At 41.7% G+C, this 20,676-nt stretch overlaps 1 pseudogene; it reads left to right on the plus strand.

Annotated features, from left to right (window-relative positions):
- On the plus strand, positions 1 to 3,538 carry LOC115986422 (annotated as a pseudogene).
- Positions 3,539 to 20,676: the final 17,138 nt, after the last annotated feature.

The raw sequence follows: 20,676 nt of genomic DNA on the forward strand, positions 1-20,676 counted from the left end.
AAGCCCATAAACCCCTATCTCTAACAAAACTTTTTCCCTCACATTACCCAATCGTACCTTACTCTTCTACTCTTCATCTCCTTGAAGAGTAGGAGAGGAGCTCTCCTGAACTGGCTGTGAAGTTCTCCAGGTCCCATTCTATTTCTTCTACTTCCTTTTGTTTGGTTGGTTAGAAAATGGGGAATATTAGCCACAAAAATTCACACACAAACTACTTCTTCTAATCAATGAATGAAACATAAAAACTCTAATGACAATTCTAAAACCTTTGAATTTGAGAGCCAATCTGAAGTATAGAAAACCTTTTTGTTTCATGTTTCTGTTAAGTTTAGGCATTCTTGCTTTAGTCTCTGTCTTCAGCTTTTCATTATTGTTAGAAGCCAAGTTATTGGTACACTCAGAACTAGGAGAGTGGTAGAGAATTCAATAGAGAAATTTCTTTGCTGGGGATGAAATTTGAAGTCTAAGCCTTTTAATTCTTGCTTTGGTCATAGTGTTTATAGGAGCATTTTTAATGGGTTTATGGTGGAATCAGAATTTGGTCTTCTTATTAGGTGGGTGGTGAGAATTTTCGTTAGGATGATGTTGATGTTATAGAAGTTTGTAGCTTTATTTTTTGGGGCTTAAGAATGATATTGTAGGCGTAGCATAGAGAAACCTACATTTTTCTGACCTTGCTATTGCCAAAAAATGAAGCTAAGCTTCATACGTGGATGTTTTCCTTCTAATTTATCAATCTTTGTTAATCCCTCTATTGTACCAATCTTCTTCGACCCGTTTGCTTTTCTTCAATGTCATCCCCACCCACTTCTTTGAAGCCTCAAATTCCTCTCTTTCTAAGACCACCTCTGCACTCAGCTTCTGTTTCTGACCTCTGGAAATGGCATAATTGGGCCAAAAATCTTGCTTCTTCGGTTAGGACAACTTTTCTAGACTCCGATGATGGTCCAGACTTGGGCATATTGTGCAGGGAGCTTAAGTGCTCATGGAAGATGCAATTGAGGATCACAGTGTGTTTTCCCAAATGGGTATTGCAAACAATCAAACAAATGTAAGATTAAGGGCGGGCATAGAAGAGCTTTACAATCTGTGGAAGCAGAGGATTGAAGAGAGGAGGCCTTTTCAGTATCTAGTTGGGTGTAAGCACTGGAGGGACTTGGTGTTGAGTGTCCAAGATGGGGTTTTGATTCCGAGACCTGAGACTGAACTCATTGTTGACTTGGTGGCTGATGTGGTTTCAAATAATGAAGGATTAAGAGAGGGATTGTGGGCAGATTTAGGAACTGGAACTGGGGCGCTTGCTATTGGAATTAGGAGGATTTTGGGGAATCGTAGGAGGGTCATTGCAACCGATTTAAGCCCTGTCGCACTGTCCGTGGCAGCTTTTAATGTGCAGAAATATGGTCTTCAGGTTAGTGAAGTTATCATTGTAATGTAATGGTTTCAATTTCAATAATTTTACATGAAAACTCACTAAGTCTTCAGGTTAGTGAAGTTATCATTGTAATGTAATGGTTCCAATTTCAATAATTTTACATGAAAACTCACTAACAATGATAGTTTTCATCTCACAATCCATATATTGGACCATGTTACATGCTAAAATGAAATGCAGGGAGTTTTTAATTTGCTTCTAGTAAATCATTTATTCAACATAGAAAGTGATAGATAGTCTCCAACTTTTTATTTTTATAGGTAAGATAGTCTCCAATTTTAGATCATCTATTTATTCAACATACGAGTGGATCTTTTTATAATAGAGTGGCTAAATTTTCACTTTCTGTGTACTAGGGCGTCCCTTTTTGATATCAATAAATCTTATCACTTATCAAAAAAAAAAAAATTTACTTTAGCCAGCAACTTACCGGAACTCTCCTTTTTCCGGGCCTGGGATCGGCATGAACAAAATTTATGTGGCCGACTTTGATTAGTTTGTTGAGTTTATATAGCTGACCCTGAAATTTTGGGACTAAGGTCTAATTGTTGTTGTTATTCAACATACAAGTCCTCCATTTTTGCTCGTGAATGTACTGCTACTATATCTAATGAAATTTACTGAAGGATTATGTTCAATAAGATGGCCAAAGCCTTTACAGCATTCTTGATTCCCTTTTTAACCAAACCCTAGCCACTTATATGCTACCTATAATAAACTGTAGCCCCAATTATCATGGCTGTAGTAATTGTGTCCTGTGTTCTTGTGGTATTAGAGGGTTCAATATCAGGAATGCAAGGGAAATCTTTGTTGATTACTTAATAGGTTTTCTTTAAATTAAATTTACTAACATGCACAACTCTCCTCATTATTTATAATCTTCAATTGCATTAACAAGTCATCATCTAAGGTTCCTAACGCAAATGCACTTATAATGGCAAAACACAGTCATTGTCCTGGCAAGGACTTCAAAAAAATCTTGTAGGTGATCAGTAATAATTTTAACTACCAGACACCTTTTGGATAGTTTTTTTTCAAGACATCAATGTCCAAATTATTTGGACTTCAAAAAAAAATGGGAATAATTTTCCTTTAGTAGTTATCAAATTTGCTTTTCTTTTTCTTTCTTTTCTCCATTTCTTAGAAGGCATTCAGATGTTATAAATGAAAGTTCAAAGAATACTAAATTATTTTTCATTGGGGGGGATTAGGTAAATCTGTGATGTTTATTGTTAAAACAACACTACAAATAGTAAACTGGATACGCAATGAATGCTGAGATCAAAATTTCCTCTAATGTAGCTCAAAGTTCCAAATATCCCTGCAGCTCTAAGTGCTGTCAAATTAAGAGGCATGAGAAGAAGAAGAGGCTGAAAAGAGCTTTGGCATATTTTTTCTTCTTTGGGATTGGTGGCACATTGATGCAATAATTTGCTCTTGGTTTGACAGCAATTGGAATAATAGGGAGGCTTTTGGAAATTTAAGTAACATTAGGGGATTGATTGCTCAGTTTTAAACTTTAGTGGGACAATGCAGCTTAGTTGATATAGTAAATATTTGTAATTAGCCTTTTACTTTACTATGAGAAATCGAAGTGTATTAAATTTTTAGTTTTCTTAATTTTCACTCTCATCTTTTTCCCCTCTTCCTTCCAGCAAAATAGAATATCTCTGATTTCTTTTCTTTCTTCATCTGCACTTTATTACAAACCACTCAGGATGTAATTGAATTAAGGCAAGGATCATGGTTCAAACCATTGAAGGATGTGGAACGAAAACTTGCAGGTATTGTCAGTAATCCACCGTACATACCGAGTGACAATATCCCTGGGCTATAAGCTGAGGTTGGTAGACATGAACCAAGACTTGCATTAGTTGGTGGTCTAAATGGCATGGATGATCTTCTCCATCTTTGCAATGGGGCTGCTTTGATGTTAAGACCTGGTGGATTTTTCATTTTTGAGGTATTGATCTTTTAATACCTAGAAGCCAGAGTTCAAAATTTTAAATGATCATACTACCTAATTTATATTATTTTTCAACATTTTCTCAATGATAATGTTATAGAAATAATTGAAATTGCAATATCTGCAAGGTTGTTTTATCTTTTGTGTGTTAAAATAAAATAATTTACATTGGAATTTACTTTGAGGTTAGATTTGTAAATTACAAGAGGTCGAGCCTTAGTGCATTGGCTAGTGCCTTCCACCAAAAGCAATAGGTTGTGGGTTCGAGTCTGGTATTCAGGCCCTCCTAACAAATTTGGAGGTAAGGCTGCCTATCATGACCTCTTTTAGACTCTAAAAAAGCGTGAGTTATATGCATAGGGTACAATCTTTTTTTGGATTTGTAATTTTTTTTTTTTTTGATAAGTAATAAAAATATATTAAAAAGAAGAGGGGTGTTATCTAAGTATACAGGAAGTATACATCAAGGACAGAAACAAATCAATTGCATAAAGTACACAAGTGCATGAAAACATGGACTAAAGAAAAAGAACGATAGCCTAACACTGTAACCCAATCCAGAAGAGTCTTAAGGAAGAAGAGTTTAAGATCTGAAACTGATCTCTCTAAATCCTCAAAATGCTGATTATTCCTCTCCCTCCAAATGCACCACATCAAACAATGGGGTACAGCCATCCAAATAGCAGAATTCCAATGCCTCCCAAACTTTCCTTGCCAACAAGCCAGCAGCTCCACCACTATTTTCCGCATAACCCAATGAATGCCAAACAGAGTAAACACCATAGACCATAAATCAAAAGCAAAAGAGCAATGGATGAGGAGGTGGTCAACTGATTCCCCATTTCTTTTACACATACAACACCAATCCAAAATCAAAATTTGCCGTTTCCTAAGGTTATCAATAGTCAAAATATTCTCCAAAGCTGCAGCCATACAAAAAAAGCAACTCTAGAGGGGAGGTGGTCAATTGATTCCCCATTTTTATGGATTTGTAAATTATTGATGTTAAATTCCAATGCTTGTTAGCATAAGAAGGGATTTCTAACAAATTTGGGGGTAAGGCTACCTAATAACCTCTTTTTGACCCCACAAAAGCAAGAGCTATGTGCATTGGGTACAACTCTTTTTTGGATTTGTAAATTATGAATGTTAAATTCTGGTGCTTGGATTAGCATAAGAAGGGATTTCAACAATCCCTAAGGAACCTGAACACATCAATTCATAGTATCAAAGTCCCAAGTATGGAATCCATCATCAACTGTTGTAGAAATTATACTTGTGAGAAAATGGGGCTGCTACACACGGATTGTACATGCATTAGTGTGGGTAAAGGAATGAGATGGGAGCCTGATGCATCTATTGTTGAATGCATACCAATAATTAAGTTTAACAAAGAAATGAAGCACTCTGGTGAGTTAGGACTGGTCAAATTTGACCCATAAGCACAGGAAGGTTTTCGAATGGGAAGCCCCCTCCCAACCTTAGTTGTAGAGACTAAAACCCTTTGATACATGTCAAGAATTAGCAGACCTGATTGTAGGCCATCATGCTAGGTGGTCACCAAAGATGATACAAGAAAAAAAGGACCTGGGTAAGGTACTAACTTGGCTCTCTGCAAATGATACTGTCAATGTCTTATGACTTGTTGATGAAAAGGACAAGAACTTGACAGGAGACTAGGAAAGAAATAGAACTTGAGATGTTGATATGTGGATAATGAGAAGTTTAATGGGTCTGGAATCAGGATGGTTGGATTTGCTATTAGGATTCTTATATGGCTAATGCTGTTCTAAAAATACTATTAACAATGGTGTTATTTTAGTGACTTTAATATCTAGTTTGGATGAGTTCTGCTGTTCTGGAACCTAACACCTTTGCCTTGAACCAACCCCCAAATTTAATTTGGTTATGTCTTTATAGACCATATTGGAGTCCTTAATTGGGTCAAAATGGTTCAGAACCATGTTTTTCTTTGCAATTGCTAGGTGTGCACATACCTCAACCCTTGCCTCTGTTTCATGGCTTCTAGTGGTTTTGTTTATGAAGAAGTGTAAATGTTTTTCTTTTTCTTGTTGCATGGCTTCTAGTGATTTTATATGCGAGGAAGTCTCAGTGTCGTTCTTATGCTTTTCCTTTTTTGGGTGGTTTATGTCTCTCCTTTTTGTCTATTAGTGTTACATTTTCAATATCTAGGGGACACAAATTATTTAATTTTACGTTCTCCCATGTTATGCCATATGGTTTATGCTAAAGTATTTCATACTCCTTTACAATACCTGCATTTTTTGAGCTTGTTGAACATAATTTATATTTTACCCCTACTTTGGATTTCTTTTTTTGTTAAGTAATGTCAATTTAGTGAAAACAGAAAGTGTATACAGGAAGTATACAGTAAAAATAAATAAATAAAATAGAAAATACCAATGAAAAATAGACACAAAGAGGAGGGAAAGATACAAGCAAAGAACTTAACGGCGAATAAGAAAAGAATCCAAAAACTCCAAAGAATATGCCTAGAAAGTATAGGATTTCGAACTCCATTCATAAAGGGTCTTCAAAAACATTAACTTAAAATTAGGCAAAGTTAACTCCTTTCCCATAAATGTAGGCTGACTGGTGCGGACACAAGGTACAAGCCCTCAATTACACGCACGTATAGGAGGAAGAGTAAAAAGAAGACGGCCCAACCTGTGGCCTTATGGATGGAGCATACTAGTTATTGGGCTTGAAATTAAGCAAGCCCGAACATTTAATGATTAGGGTTTCTTTACGCATTTTTATTATTAGCTATTTAAACACTTTTTGAGCTTATTGTAAGACAGTTTTTGGAGAATTATTAAAAATAAACGTGTGTTTTCTTTCACTGGTGCCGACTCCAGTTTGCTTGGTACTGACTCTAAGCAGCTTTTAGGTGCTGACTCCTAGGGTTTATCTTTTATTCTATTGTTAGTGTGGTTGTCCTACGTCAGTTTTGGTATCAGAGCAAACTTCCGGTCCATACAACACAATCGTAGACAACCAATAGAAAGCAAAACCATCAAAAGAGCAAGCCAGCCAAATATGTCAGTACCTTTCAAGTATTTGCCCCATGAGATCTTGAACAAGCCCAAACTAGCCCCGACAATCCGTGTATACCCCGCAACCCCACATGAGTTTTTCATCCCCAAGCCAACAGAGAAGCCAGTGACGCCTCCCAAGCCGATGACCACCATCCGTGCCCGCCTTTGATCACAGAACCCACACCCACAAGCCCAAAAAAAAAAAAAAAAAAAAAAAAAGAAAAAGAAAAAGAAAAAGAACCCATGCAAGCCATCAGCCACCAGCCGAGACCCACAAATCAACCCTCAGCCGTCGCAGCCCATCAGCCACCAGCTGTAGACAGATCAGCCACCGCCGTCGACACCATCTTCGCCCCTGACCACTGTCGCTGAGGATGTCAAGCCACCGTCGATGCAAGCCCCAAGACAGGCAGCTGCCACTTTGTCGCTGCAATCTTCCCCGTCTTGCGCCACCGCCGTCGTCGACAACTAGCACTGCTGTCCATCGCCGAGCCGATCACGTTGTCTCTTTTAGTTTCTGTGTTTTTTTTCTTTAGTGTAGCTTGAGTTCTTTATTAAAGTCTGTCATTCGAAGTTATTTTAAAGTCTGTAGCCTCTTAAGTCCATCACAGCAGTGTAATTTTATTATTTTGCCAAAAAAAAAAAAAAAGGAAAAGAAATAACGTGATGTTGCTGCCAGCCCATTGCACGTATGGGCAAGTTGTTATTTTTGTCACAGATCCATTTTGTCCGATTAGACCCACTCACGTGAGGAATCAAGTGCAATAAGTTGGCTACTGACAAGGGTACGGTTCTTACTCTCTTTTTGGTGGATTTAGTTTTGTCTCATTGAAATATTATCTTTATATTTTTTATATGCATATCCCACCATATACCATTGGCCTACCCATTTTGTGCTCAAATTAGCTATTTTATTATCTGTGCTTTGTACCCATTCTAAAATTTCAAAAAAAAAAAAAAAAAAAAACTTTGAAATATTTGATCCTCATTATTAATTGTGGAGCTTATTGGAAATTGACTTTTATTTGGGCTATCTTTCAATATTGTGAACTCTGTCACTACTTGACTGCAATTTCTTCACATGCACTCTTGCCTGACCCTAATTTTAAATTGAGAATTGGTTACTTGAACTTTTGTGAATCTCAATTGCATTCATAAATATAGTGTGCATGCATCTACGTAGTGGTCGCATCATGTCAAACTCTGAACATCAATCCACTTCTGAGTCTAGGTCCTCCTTAGAGCAAACCATAGAAGACCTATAAAAAAAGGTCTGTAATTTAATGGAAGGGTTGATCAAATTGAAGCATCTCAAAGAGAGACCGTTAACCATGAAGGAGATAACCTGCTTAGGCAAAATCACCACGGTTACTTTTATAGGGTTCCAAACTTTGAACATGATCACTATAATCACAATGACCCTAGGGATTATGATGATAGAATGTTCAAGGAAAAGATAGAAGCACCCACCTTTGACGGCTGCCTAGACCCATGGGTTTTCACTGATTGGTTACGTCAGATGGATAAATTCTTTGACTACTACCATTGGGTTGAGAATAAGAAAGTGAGGTATGCTAGGATGAAGTTAATTGGAAGAGCCGACCTTTTTTGGGACGACCTTGAGGATAGCATTAAGCGACGACATGAGCCCCCCATTACTGATTGGCTTGAGATGAAGGGTGCACTCTCAAGGAATTATCTTCCTTCAACTTATAGGAGCTCCCTCCTTGAGGAATGGGATCGCCTAAGGCAAGGCACTGCTCCTGTGGCTGAGTATATAGAAAAGTTCAAGGAGTTCAAGAGGCGAATTCGAATAGTCGAGGAAAAGGTTGTCACACTCAATAGGTTTAAGAAAGGTTTAAATGCTAACCTACTAGGCGAGATTATCACCCGAGGAGTCACTACCTTAAGAGAAGCATATGACCTCACTAGGAATTGTGAATTAGCATCCAAATCTATCTTTTGGCGACGTTCTGAGCCCCGAAGTATTCCCGCCAACCCTCAACCTTTTTGAAAGTTCAAATATGTGTATAAAACACCCTTGAACGTTTAGACCCCCAAATACAACTTAACCAATTCAAGCTTTATGACAAACAACAAGTGTGCGGAAAATGAACATAAGCTATAAACAGAATTGGAAATCAATCTAAGCCAATTATAAAACACATCCACAGCAGAAAATAAAAGGCAAAGACAAAGGGAAGAGAGATGCAAACACAAGGACAACACACGATGTGTTATCGAAGAGGAAACCGAAGCCCTCGACGTAAAACCTCTCCGCCGCCCTCCAAGCGGTCAATAATCCACTAGAAAATGTAGTTGGGATACATGAACAGCAATAGACCCTCCAAGCCTAATCTACCCGATGTACCTAAGCCCTCCAAGCTTCTTGCTCCAACGAGGTTGCGCCGAATCTATATCTTTTCTAGCTTACCGGATTCCGCTACTTGACCATAGCATCCGCCATCCTTGGCATCTTCCAATACTTCCCAAAACTCCAAAAACACTCAACACTCTAAATGGGTGTAGGTAGTGTTTGGATAGAAATCTCCTCTCAATAGGTATGACAATGAGAGAGGGAATGAGAAGAGACTACAAAGATTTCTCTCTAAAAATGAGTAGCTCTCTCTAAATGGGTGGGTGTTTTGAAGAAACCTCTCTTAGGGTTTTTCTTTCTGAATAGCCACACATATCTTGTGGGAATGAGGGGTATTTATACTGGTGTGAGAATGGAATACGAAGAGTCAGTTTTTCCAAAAACAGGGCTGGCTGGCGACTTGACCTCGCGACTTGACTGAGTCGCGAGTTCAAGCCGCGAGCTAGCTGAATGGCCAGTCTGGATTTTTGTCCTGTAGTGCTCCAGTTGGCATGACTGTTCAGCTCCCCTGCATGCTCTGCACGTGTGCAACTTTTGGCGGCTTGCAAGTCGCGAGCCACCCGCGAGTCCTAGCCGCGAGTCTCTGCTTCACTGCACTGTCTTGAGCAGTTCTTCACATTCTCTCACACACTACCCTTACATGATTCCCACCTAAATACAAAGTTTCTAAGTGCTGTATTACAAGCAAATTTGTTACAGAATAAAGCCAACACATGGTTGATTAAATTCAACCTTACACTTTTGGTAGCAAACCTAGACTTGCCTTACCCCTTAAGGTCAACCCTAATAGCACTCCAATAGAAAAAGAGGACAAGGGAAAATGTGTGGTCAATGAGCTTTCAAGATTGGGCTCTCGCCTCCAATGCTTCAAATGCAATGGGGTTGGACACATCGTTGCTAGATGTCCCTCTAGGACCCTTGTCATTCAAGAGGGTGATGAAAAGGTAGAAGATGTTGAGGAGCTGGTGTATGATCCAAATGTTGAAGAAACCCAAGATGTTAAAGCAGAATGGGAAGATGATCCTAGCTATCTCGCATGCATTAGAGCCATTTCTCCCCAAGTTGATGACTCCAAGAACTTTGGTGTCCCTAGAGTGAATGTGGTAAGGTGTGCCTTGGCAGAGCAAAGAGACACTGATGATTGGCAAAGGAGTACCATCTTTCAAACTTACACTAAGTGTGGAGACAAAACTTGCAAGGTTATCATAGATAGTGGAAGTTGCATTAATGCAGTGTCTTTTAACGTTGTTTCCCGCCTAGGCTTGAAATTGACCCCACACCCTAACCCATATAAAGTTTCTTGGGTGGATACTTCCTCCATAGTCATAAAAGAAAGATGTGTTGTCCCACTTCAATTCCTCACCTACAAGACTGAAATATCGTGTGACGTAATTTCCATGGATGTAGGGCATATCATCTTAGGTAGACCTTGGCTGTATGATCTAGATGTCACCTTTCATGGGCGATCCAATTCTTGCTCATTTATGTTTGAAGGTAAGAAGATTGTGCTTAATCCTTTGAAACCCAAGCCAATTGGCATGAGCAAGAAGACAGAAGCACCAAAGGCGAAAGGCCTGAACATCATAAGCCCAAGGGCATTTGAAAGGGTAGCAATTCAAGAGTCCATTGTGTTTGTCTTAGTTGCCAGGGAACTACGTGGAGAGACCAGTGAGGAGCAACCTAAAGAAGTGAGGTTAGTGCTCCAGGAATTTAAGGATGTTTTTCCTGAGGAACTCCCCGATTATTTGCCACCCATGCGTGACATACAACACGCCATAGATTTTGTGCCCGGAGCGGCCCTGCCTAACTTGCCTCATTATAGGATGAGCCCTGCAGAGCATGCCGAGTTGCAAAGGCAAGTAGAAGAACTACTTAGGAAGGGTTTTGTATGTGAAAGCATGAGTCCTTGTGCGGTCCTTGCACTCTTAACTCCAAAAAAAGATGGAACTTGGCGGATGTGTGTTGATAGTCGTGCCATCAACAAGATCACTGTGAAATATCGATTTCCTATCCCTCGGTTGGATGACATGTTAGATATGATGGCTGGAGCAATGATCTTCTCTAAGATAAACTTAAAAAGCGGCTATCATCAAATTAGGGTTCGTTCGGGTGATGAGTGGAAAACTGCCTTCAAGACGAAGGATGGTTTATATGAGTGGATGGTGATGCCTTTTGGATTGTCCAATGCTCCTAGTACCTTTATGAGAGTGATGACTTAAGTGCTGAAGCCTTTTATGGGGAAATTCTTGGTTGTGTACTTTGATGACATCCTCATCTATAGTAAGTCTAGGGAGCAACACTTAGACCACCTAACTCAAGTTTGTACTACCCTTAGGAAGGAGAATCTATATGGCAACCTCAAGAAGTGTTCTTTCTTCACTAATAGAGTCGTCTTCCTAGGTTTCATAGTGTCCTCTGAGGGAGTTTCTGCCAACCCCCAAAAGATTCAAGCGATTGTGGAGTGGCCCGAGCCCAAAAATATCCATGAAATTCGAAACTTTCATGGGCTCGCTTCCTTTTATCGCTGATTCATCAAGGGGTTTAGTACCCTTATGTCCCCCATCACTGACTGCATGAAACAAGGGGAGTTTGTTTGGACTAAAGTTGCTGCTAAGGCTTTCAATGAGGTAAAGCGAGAGATAACTAAGGCACCTGTCATGCGTCTCCCTGATTTTACCAAGCCTTTTGAAGTGGAATGTGATGCCTCAGGTATTGGTATAGGGGGAGTACTTAGTCAAGAGCGTCACCCAATTGCTTATTTCAGTGAAAAGTTGAATGACGCTAAGCAAAAGTACTCCACATATGACAAAGAGTTTTATGCCATTATTTGAGCTCTTTGGCATTGGTGCCATTACCTGTTGTCTCGAGAATTTGTTATCTACTCTGATCATGAAGCTTTGCGCTATCTCCATTCCCAAAAGAAGCTGAATTTTAGGCACGGTAGTTGGGTTGAATTTCTGCAACGCTACCACTTTATAGTGAAGCATAGGGCGGGAATTGAGAATAAGGCTGCTGATGCACTAAGTTGAAGGGTGTCTTTGCTATCCATCATGAGTGTTAAGGTTACTGGGTTTGAACGACTCAAGGATGATTATGAGTCGTGCCCAGATTTTGGGGACCTCTACACTAGCCTAAGTAATGCCTCACAGCCAATCCTGGATGATTATACCCTTCAAGATGGTTACTTGTTCAAGGCTAACAAGTTATGTATCCCCCGGTCTTCAGTGAGAGATTTCCTAGTTTGGGAGATACATGCGGGAGGCCTTGCAGGTCATTTTGGCCGAGACAAGACAATTGAGTAAGTGGAACGTCAATTCTATTGGCCTGGTCTTAAGAGGGGCGTTGCCAAGATAGTTGGTCAGTGTTGTACATGTCAACTAGCCAAACATCGCAAGCAAAACACTGGCCTGTACACACCTCTACTTGTGCCAGATCACCCGTGGCAGGATGTGAGTATGGACTTTGTGTTAGGTTTGCCCCGCACCTTTAGGAAGCATGATTCCATTCTAGTAGTTGTTGATCGCTTCTCTAAGATGGCTCATTTCCTACCGTGTTCTAAGACCTCTGATGCTTCTAAGATTGCAAAACTCTACTTTGATGAGATTGTCAAACTTTATGGTCTTCCCAAAACTATAGTGTTTGATAGGGATGTTCGCTTCATGAGTTATTTTTGGAGGACCTTGTGGCATTTAGTGGGCACCAAATTGAAATTTTCCACAGCATTTCATCCTCAAACTAATGGTCAAACTGAGGTGGTTAACCGTAGCCTAGGCAACCTCCTTCGGTGTCTAGTGGGTGAAGCCAATCGGAATTGGGATTCTATTCTTCCGGTAGGCCAACTTGCATATAATAGCTCTGTCAATAGATCTATAGGTGCTAGTCCTTTTGAGGTTGTACATGGATATACACCTAGGAAGCCCTTAGATCTTTTGCCCATGTCCCCACATGTTATGATTTCTGAGTCTGCTGAGGCATTTGCACGACATATTCATGATTTGCACAATGAGATTCGCAAAAAAATTCAGGCAAGTAATTCTCAATATAAAATTCATGCTGACACTCATCGACGTCATGCAGAGTTTCAGGTAGGGGATTATGTCATGATTCAGATTCGACCTGAACGGTTTCCCTCTGGGACCGTTAAGAAATTGCAGGCCCGTAGTGCCGGACCATTCAAGGTATTGAAACGAATGGGCCCAAATGCATATGTCATTGACCTTCCTCATGATTATGGTATTAGCTCCTCCTTTAATATTGAGGATCTAGTTGCTTATAAAAGTCCCACAACTATTCTTGATACCCCTTTTGATGAGTCTTTGCCTAATCCTATTGATGCCCCTATTCCCACTCCTTTACCCTTAAATTTGCCCTATGCGCATAAAGAATCTATTGATGCTATTTTAGATGAGCAGATTGTTTCTACCAGGGATGGAGGAGTTCACCGTTTCTTAGTTCGGTGGCGACGGCGACCAGATTCTGATTGCACATGGATTACTCGAGATGAGCTACTGCGACTGGATCCTGATTTGCTGGAGTACTATCAGAGCTCTTCAGATTTCCACTCGACGGGGTCGAGTTCTTCTCACCCGGGGGGAGTTGGTGCGGACACGAGGTACAAGCCCCCAATTACACGCACGTATAGGAGGAAGAGCAAAAAGAAGACGGCCCAACTTGTGGCCTTATGGATGGAGCATACTAGTTATTGGACTTGAAATTAAGCAAGCCCGAGCATTTAATGATTAGGGTTTCTTTACGCATTTTTATTGTTAGCTATTTAAACACTTTTTGAGATTATTGTAAGACAGTTTTTGGAGAATTATTAAAAATAAACGTGTGTTTTCTTTCACTGGTGCCGACTCCAGTTTGCTTGGTGCTGACTCCAAGCAACCTTTAGGTGCTGACTCCTAGGGTTTATCTTTTATTCTATTGTTAGTGTGGTTGTCCTACGTCACTGACTCTTCTCCGTCCAAGTGCACAGCATAAGACAAGCAAGAATGGAACCCCGCACTTCCTTGAATCTACAGAATTTCAAGGCTCCTTTCCAAGACTCCAACATTGGCATAACATAACTCGGCAATTTGGAATGACCCAAGTGATCCTAGGCAATATAAAAAAACCCACAGGTCACAAGCAATAGGATAATGTAACAGGAGATGACTTGCTGACTCACCATCAAATTTGCACAGGCAGCACCAGTTTGCCATGATAAAAGCCCTCTTTCAAAGATTATCCGTCACCTATATATTCCCAAGAGCCATCTCCCAAACAAAGAATGCAATACTAGGCAGGGTTAGCGTTTTCCATATGCATTTCCAAGGAAATTGGATAGGATTTAATTTACAGCCCTTACTTGAAACTGAAAGTTCAATTAATGTGTAAAACACTAATGAATGTTTAGACCCCCAATTTCAAATTAAACCAACACAAGCTTATACCTAGATAATAGATGTGCGGAATAATAGGTATAAGCAAAAACCCAAACAAATAAACAACTCTACACCATAAGTAATCACAACACAGTAGCAATTAAAAGGTAAGAGTAAGGGTTAGAGAGATACAAACACAAAGATAACACCAGCATGTGTTACTGAAGAGGAAACCAAAGAACTCGGCGAAAAACCTCTCTACCGCCTTCCAAGCAGTAAAATGATCCACTAGAGAATAAAGTTAGAGTATAAGAATAACAAAAGACCCTCCAAATCTAGTCTATCCAATGTAATTGAGCCCTCTAAGCTCCTGCTACCAACTGGTTAAGCCTAACCATGTCTTCTCTAGTTTTCCGGATCTCGCAATAAGCCCATTGCATCAACCAAATGAATTTGTCATCTCTGAACCGCTTCCCAAGTACCAAAATACCTCCTCACTGATATGGGTATGGTGATATAAGGATTTGGCTAATGAACCTCTCAAGGGCATGTCAATGGAGAGAAAAGTAGAGGAATTTGGAAAATCAAAAGTCTAAGATTGTGGATGAGTTAATCTTGGTTTTCTTTAGGGTTTTTCTCTCAAAATTCTCTCTGAAAGCTCTCTATATTTTGTGGATATAAGGGTATTTATAGTAGGGTATGTGAGGAAAGTGAAAAGTTGTTTTTTTGCAAAATAGGGCATTTTGGCGACTCACTCTCGCAACTAGAACGAGTTGCGAGTTAACTGCCTGGCCAAACTGTACTTTTTGTCCTGTAGTGCTCCAGCTGTCGTGATCCTTTAACTTCCTGCATGCTTCACACGTGTGGCATTTTTGGCAAGTTGCCAGTCGCGAGTCACTCGCGAGAATCCTCCAATGTACACACTCTTGACTTTTTTCACATTCTCTCACACACAACCCTTACATTATTCCCATCTAAATACTAGGTATCTATTTGTTGAAATTACATGCAAATTTGGCACGGAATAAAGTCAACACATGATTGAATAAATTCAACCTTATAGAAACACTCTATAATTACTTTTAACCTGGAATCCAGTCTTAGGTGATAGAAGTGGAACCAATCTACTGGGATTTGTAGGGGTTACCTTCGCTGCATACAGATCATCCAAAAAATTGGGCCATAGAATCTAACTCCCAAACTTGTGCCTCTATGATGAAGATAGGTTTCCAATGCAATTGACCTTTAACCCAATCAAAATAGTCTGAAACCAAAGCCTTTTTGTCTCTAGCAAACCTGAATAGCTCAGGGTATCTATCCCTGGAAAGTCCCATTGCTATCCCAATGATACTTCCAAAACAAAACTTGGGAACCAACCCCCACCTCAAAACAAGGGTATGAAGCAAACTTCTCCCAACCCTTCCTAATATTTTTCCATGGGCCTACCCATGAGGACCTTTTACCATTCCAGTGTACCTCTGACATCGAGTAGTACTATACTTGCTCTATCAATAACCCTTTGCGGTTTTGCCACAATGACTTCCGTTCCAACCCATACCTCCACAACCATTTCCCAAGCAACGCTTGGTTAAAAATCAGCAGCTTTTGAATGCCTGGTACCCCTTGGATTGGATTGCACCTAGTAGACTAATAAACCAAATGCAATTTATGCTCCCCTTGAAGCCCACCCCACAGGAAGTCTGTATTTTTTCCAGCTTGTTGGCTACACTAACAAGAATGGGGAAGAGGAACAAGGAATAGGAAGGGAGACTTGAAAGTGTACTCTTGATTAAAGTTAGCCTAATAGTCTTCCTCTAGATTATTTCCTCTCATTTCGTTTACATTTGATTTCACTTTTTCCTACAATGGGTGGAATATGAAATGATAGTAGAATGTATTAACTTTATATACTCTTATTATTCTTTTTATTCTCGTATTATCATTTAGTACATATAAATACATATTGAATAAATTTAAAAAAAAAAAAAAAATCTTATAGTGTCATACGTGGAATAAACTTCTACCCAGTACAGTTTTGACAACGTTGATTAACAAGGAATTCTTAAATTAAATTCTGTGTAAAGAAAGGGCAAACCATGGATGCCCGTAAGAAAGACTTCGCTTCTAAGACGAAAAGAATGGTGTACCCAGTCCACAAGACTCATTTTGTCCAGGAGAGGTAGTTGGTAGGTAACCTTATCCCCAATTTTAGAGAGGTTAATTCCTAGTCTCAAACTCATTATACATTTCTTGGGGTAGATGGCACTTACCACTGCACCAAGGTTTGACATCTCTTGCTTCTAATCATGAAATGAGCTATAAATCACATCTTGTTTAATCAAAGAACCAACTGTTTTTCTATGATAATTCTTTTAGGTAGGATGAGTACATGAAAGGGAAAAAACTCTAATACGAAGTTGATTTCCTTTTTTTTTTTTTTTTTTTTTTGGTCTCGTTCTCTTCCTTTGAGTCAGTAAACTTGACTGTGTGTTTTATCATAGATTTCCATATACTGCACATATAATTCATACCGTTGCCTTTTCCTATGAATTATACAGGCATTGAAATTATAAAAAATTTGAGGTAAAGATTGTCATGAGGAAAGAATACAGTTCCTTCATTTCAACTCCCTCTCCCCCCCAACAGCAAAACATTGTACAAGCTGATAAGTAATGAAGATGATGAAATATGAGTCCTGACGGGCCTACCTTAATGGGCCTGACGGATATAAACTGTTGGGCCTATGTAGAGGTGATCCTGCGCGCCTTGGAGGCCCATCGCTGAGGGCCCATAATCCGAAATGACCAAGTAAAGCCCTGAAAAGATTGGTATCAGAGTCCCACATTGGAAAGATATGGAGTTCTAGAAGAAAAGCCTACTCTCCACCACTATAGTCCCACATTGGAAAGATCTGGAGGTAAAGAGCCACCTCTCCACCACTATAAAAGGGCCGACATTCTCACAAATCGAGGTAAGATTAATTGACCCCTCTCTAACGCTTTAGAAAGTGGAAGGACGAATTCTGACTTGATCTTCGGAGAGTGTTAGGCCGGCCCCATACCGGTGCTCTCTAAAGGTTTTCTCTCGATCGTTTTTGTCGTGCAGGTTCGATTCTGAGTCGCGAGCACGGTGTGACCCATTGGTGACAAATTTTCAACATCATCAGTTGGCGCCGTCTGTGGGAAATCGGTGTGGCACTTCATCGCTTCCTAGACAAAAGAGTTACATGGTACTCACGCGCTCAATGGCAACCACGCATGACGTCCAAGAAGAAACCCCTACGACTGCCCTTGAGAAACAAGTCAGGACGCTCGCCGCAGCAGTGGAGCGCCTAACCAAACAAAACCACGACCTAGAAGAGCAACTGAACCAAAAGACTGCGGCGATCAATAACCAAGGAGCGGATCAGGAGGGGACCAGCGCTGAAAGGAGAGATCAGGACGGACAACAGGAGAGTAACGCCCCGAGCAGACCAGTGCGACGGGACGTTAACATCCCTACCCCGACGGATACGACTCCCCAATCCATCATCGTGGAGATGCAGGCGATTAAGGAACAGATGGATGTAATGATGAACGCTCTCAAGGGTCGAGTGTCGAGTGATCTTGACGACCTTGTCAACAGGACTGACTCGCCCTTCACAACAGCCGTCAACTCTTTCCCCCTGCCGAGCAAGTTCCGTATGCCAAATATGGATAGTTATGACGGAGTCAAGGACCCTCTAGATCACCTAGAGACCTTCAAGACCCTGATGCACCTTCAGGGAGTGGCAGACGCGATTATGTGCAGGGCCTTTCCTACAACCCTGAAGGGAGCAGCAAGAATTTGGTTCAGCCGGCTAGCGCCCAACTCCATTTGCACCTTCAAGGAACTAAGTGCTCAATTTACTACGCATTTCATCGGAGGACACCGACATAGAAAATCCACGGCTTGTTTAATGAATATCAAGCAGCGAGAGGAGGAGACGCTGCGGGCCTACATATCACGCTTCAACAAGGAAGCACTCTCGATCGACGAAGCCGACGACAAGATATTGGTAGCAGCATTCACGAACGGGCTGAAGGGGGGTAAGTTTTTGTTCTCCCTATACAAAAACGATCCCAAGACCATGACGGAGGTGCTTTACAGGGCCACCAAATATATGAACGCTGAAGACGCGCTACTAGCCCGAGAAGATAGACCCAAGAAAAGGGAAAGACAAGAGGATCCCCGACAAGACCAGGGACGGAAGAAAGGAAGAATGGGAGATCGAAGGGAGGACAGACGTCCAAAACCCACGGGCGGAAGATTCACAAGCTTCACCCCGTTGACCGCACCGATAGACCAAGTCCTAATGCAGATTAAGGACGAAGGGTCCCTGACGTTCCCGGGAAAGCTGAAGAGTGATCCCAGCAGAAGGTCCAAAGACAAATATTGCCGCTTTCATCGTGACCACGGCCACGACACGGCCGATTGCTACGACTTGAAACAGCAAATCGAAGCCCTTATCCGACAGGGGAAGCTGCAGAAGTTCGTCAACAAGGGAAGAACGGATCAACCCCCACAGGAACAACACCTCCGCCGAGAAAACGAGCGACCAGGACCCCCAATTGGAGACATAAGAATGATAATCGGAGGAACTGCTGCGGCCGGATCGTCAAAGAAGGCTCGCAAAACATACCTTCGGATAGTACAGAATGTCCAGTTTACGGGCAGAGTGCCAAGGATAGCAAACGGAGAAGGCCCTATTGTTGGGTTCACGGAAGAGGATGCACGGCGCCTACACCATCCACACGACGATGCCCTCGTCGTCAGCATGCGGACAGGAGACTACAACGTGCACCGAGTGTTGATCGACAACGGCAGCTCGGCCGACATATTGTACTATCCGGCATTCCAGCAGATGAGGATTGACAGGGACCTGCTAATACCGACAGACGCCCCGCTCGTTGGTTTCGGAGGGAGTAGGGTATTCCCTTTGGGCTCGATAACGTTACGAGTGACAGTAGGAGATTACCCCCAACAAATCACCAGGAACGTGACATTCTTGGTGGTCGATTGCTCGTCCGCCTACAATGCCATTCTTGGACGACCTACGCTCAACTCGTGGAAGGCGGCAACATCAACTTACCACCTAATGATAAGGTTCCCGACGGAGTATGGGGTAGGAGAGCTACGCGGAAGTCAAGTTGCCGCACGAGAATGCTACGTCGCTATGATGGAGATGCAAGACCAAATCCAGGCCTTGAATATAGAAGAGCACCGAACGGTGGCGGAACCAACAGAGAAGCTGGAGGAGATAACTCTGGACAGTTCCAATCCGAACAGAACAACCAAGATCGGAACGCTTGCCAAACCCGCAATCCGTCAAGAGCTCGTAGCTTTCCTGAGGAGCAATAAGGACGTGTTCGCCTGGAGCCATGACGATATGCCGGGAATCGATCCTTCGGTCATGGTACACAAATTGAATGTATTGCCCTCATTTCCACCCGTCCGACAAAAGAAGAGAGTGTTCGCAACGGAACGAGACCAAGCAATAGCGGAGGAGGTCCGCAAACTCCAAGAGGCAAGCTTCATCAGGGAGGTCTACTATCCCGATTGGCTGGCGAATGTGGTAATGGTAAAGAAAGCGAGCGGCAAATGGCTTATGTGCGTGGATTTCACAGATCTTAACAAAGCGTGCCCCAAAGATAGCTATCCCCTTCCAAGAGTCGACGTCCTAGTAGACTCGACGGCTCAACACCAATTATTAAGCTTCATGGACGCTTTCTCGGGTTATAACCAGATCCGCATGCACGAGGCCGATCAGGAAAAGACTTCGTTCGTAACCAGCCAAGGGCTATTCTGTTACAAAGTAATGCCATTCGGCTTGAGGAATGCGGGGGCAACATACCAAAGGCTAATGAACAAGATGTTCGCGCAGCAAATCGGCAAGAATGTTCAAGTCTATGTCGACGACATGCTGGTGAAGAGCCGGAAGGAGGAAGACCACCTGGAAGATCTTAAGGAAACGTTTGGTACGCTTCGATCCTACAACATGAAACTCAATCCGGGAAAGTGCGCATTCGGCGTAACGGCAGGCAAATTCCTAGGGTTCATGGTATCCCAGAGGGGGATTGAGGCTAACCCGGACAAAATCCGAGCCATAGTGGAGATGGCCCCCCCACGAAATGTGAAGGAGATACAAAGCCTTAATGGCAAGGTAGCGGCATTAAATAGATTCGTGTCGAGAGCCACGGACAAGTGCTTGCCCTTCTTCCGCACATTAAAGAAATCCTTCGAGTGGACGGACGAGTGTCAGCGAGCGTTCAAGGAATTAAAGTCATACCTATCTTCACCACCCCTATTGAGCCCCTCGCAACCTGGTGAAGAACTTTTCCTCTACTTGGCTGTCTCCTCCGTCGCCGTCAGCGCAGCTTTAATTAGAGAAGAGGATAATGCACAGAAGCCTGTATACTACGCCAGCCGGGCGCTCCGCGGCGCCGAAGAAAGAT

The sequence above is a fragment of the Quercus lobata genome, chromosome 4, assembly GCF_001633185.2.
Source record: "Quercus lobata isolate SW786 chromosome 4, ValleyOak3.0 Primary Assembly, whole genome shotgun sequence".
NCBI lineage: Eukaryota > Viridiplantae > Streptophyta > Magnoliopsida > Fagales > Fagaceae > Quercus > Quercus lobata.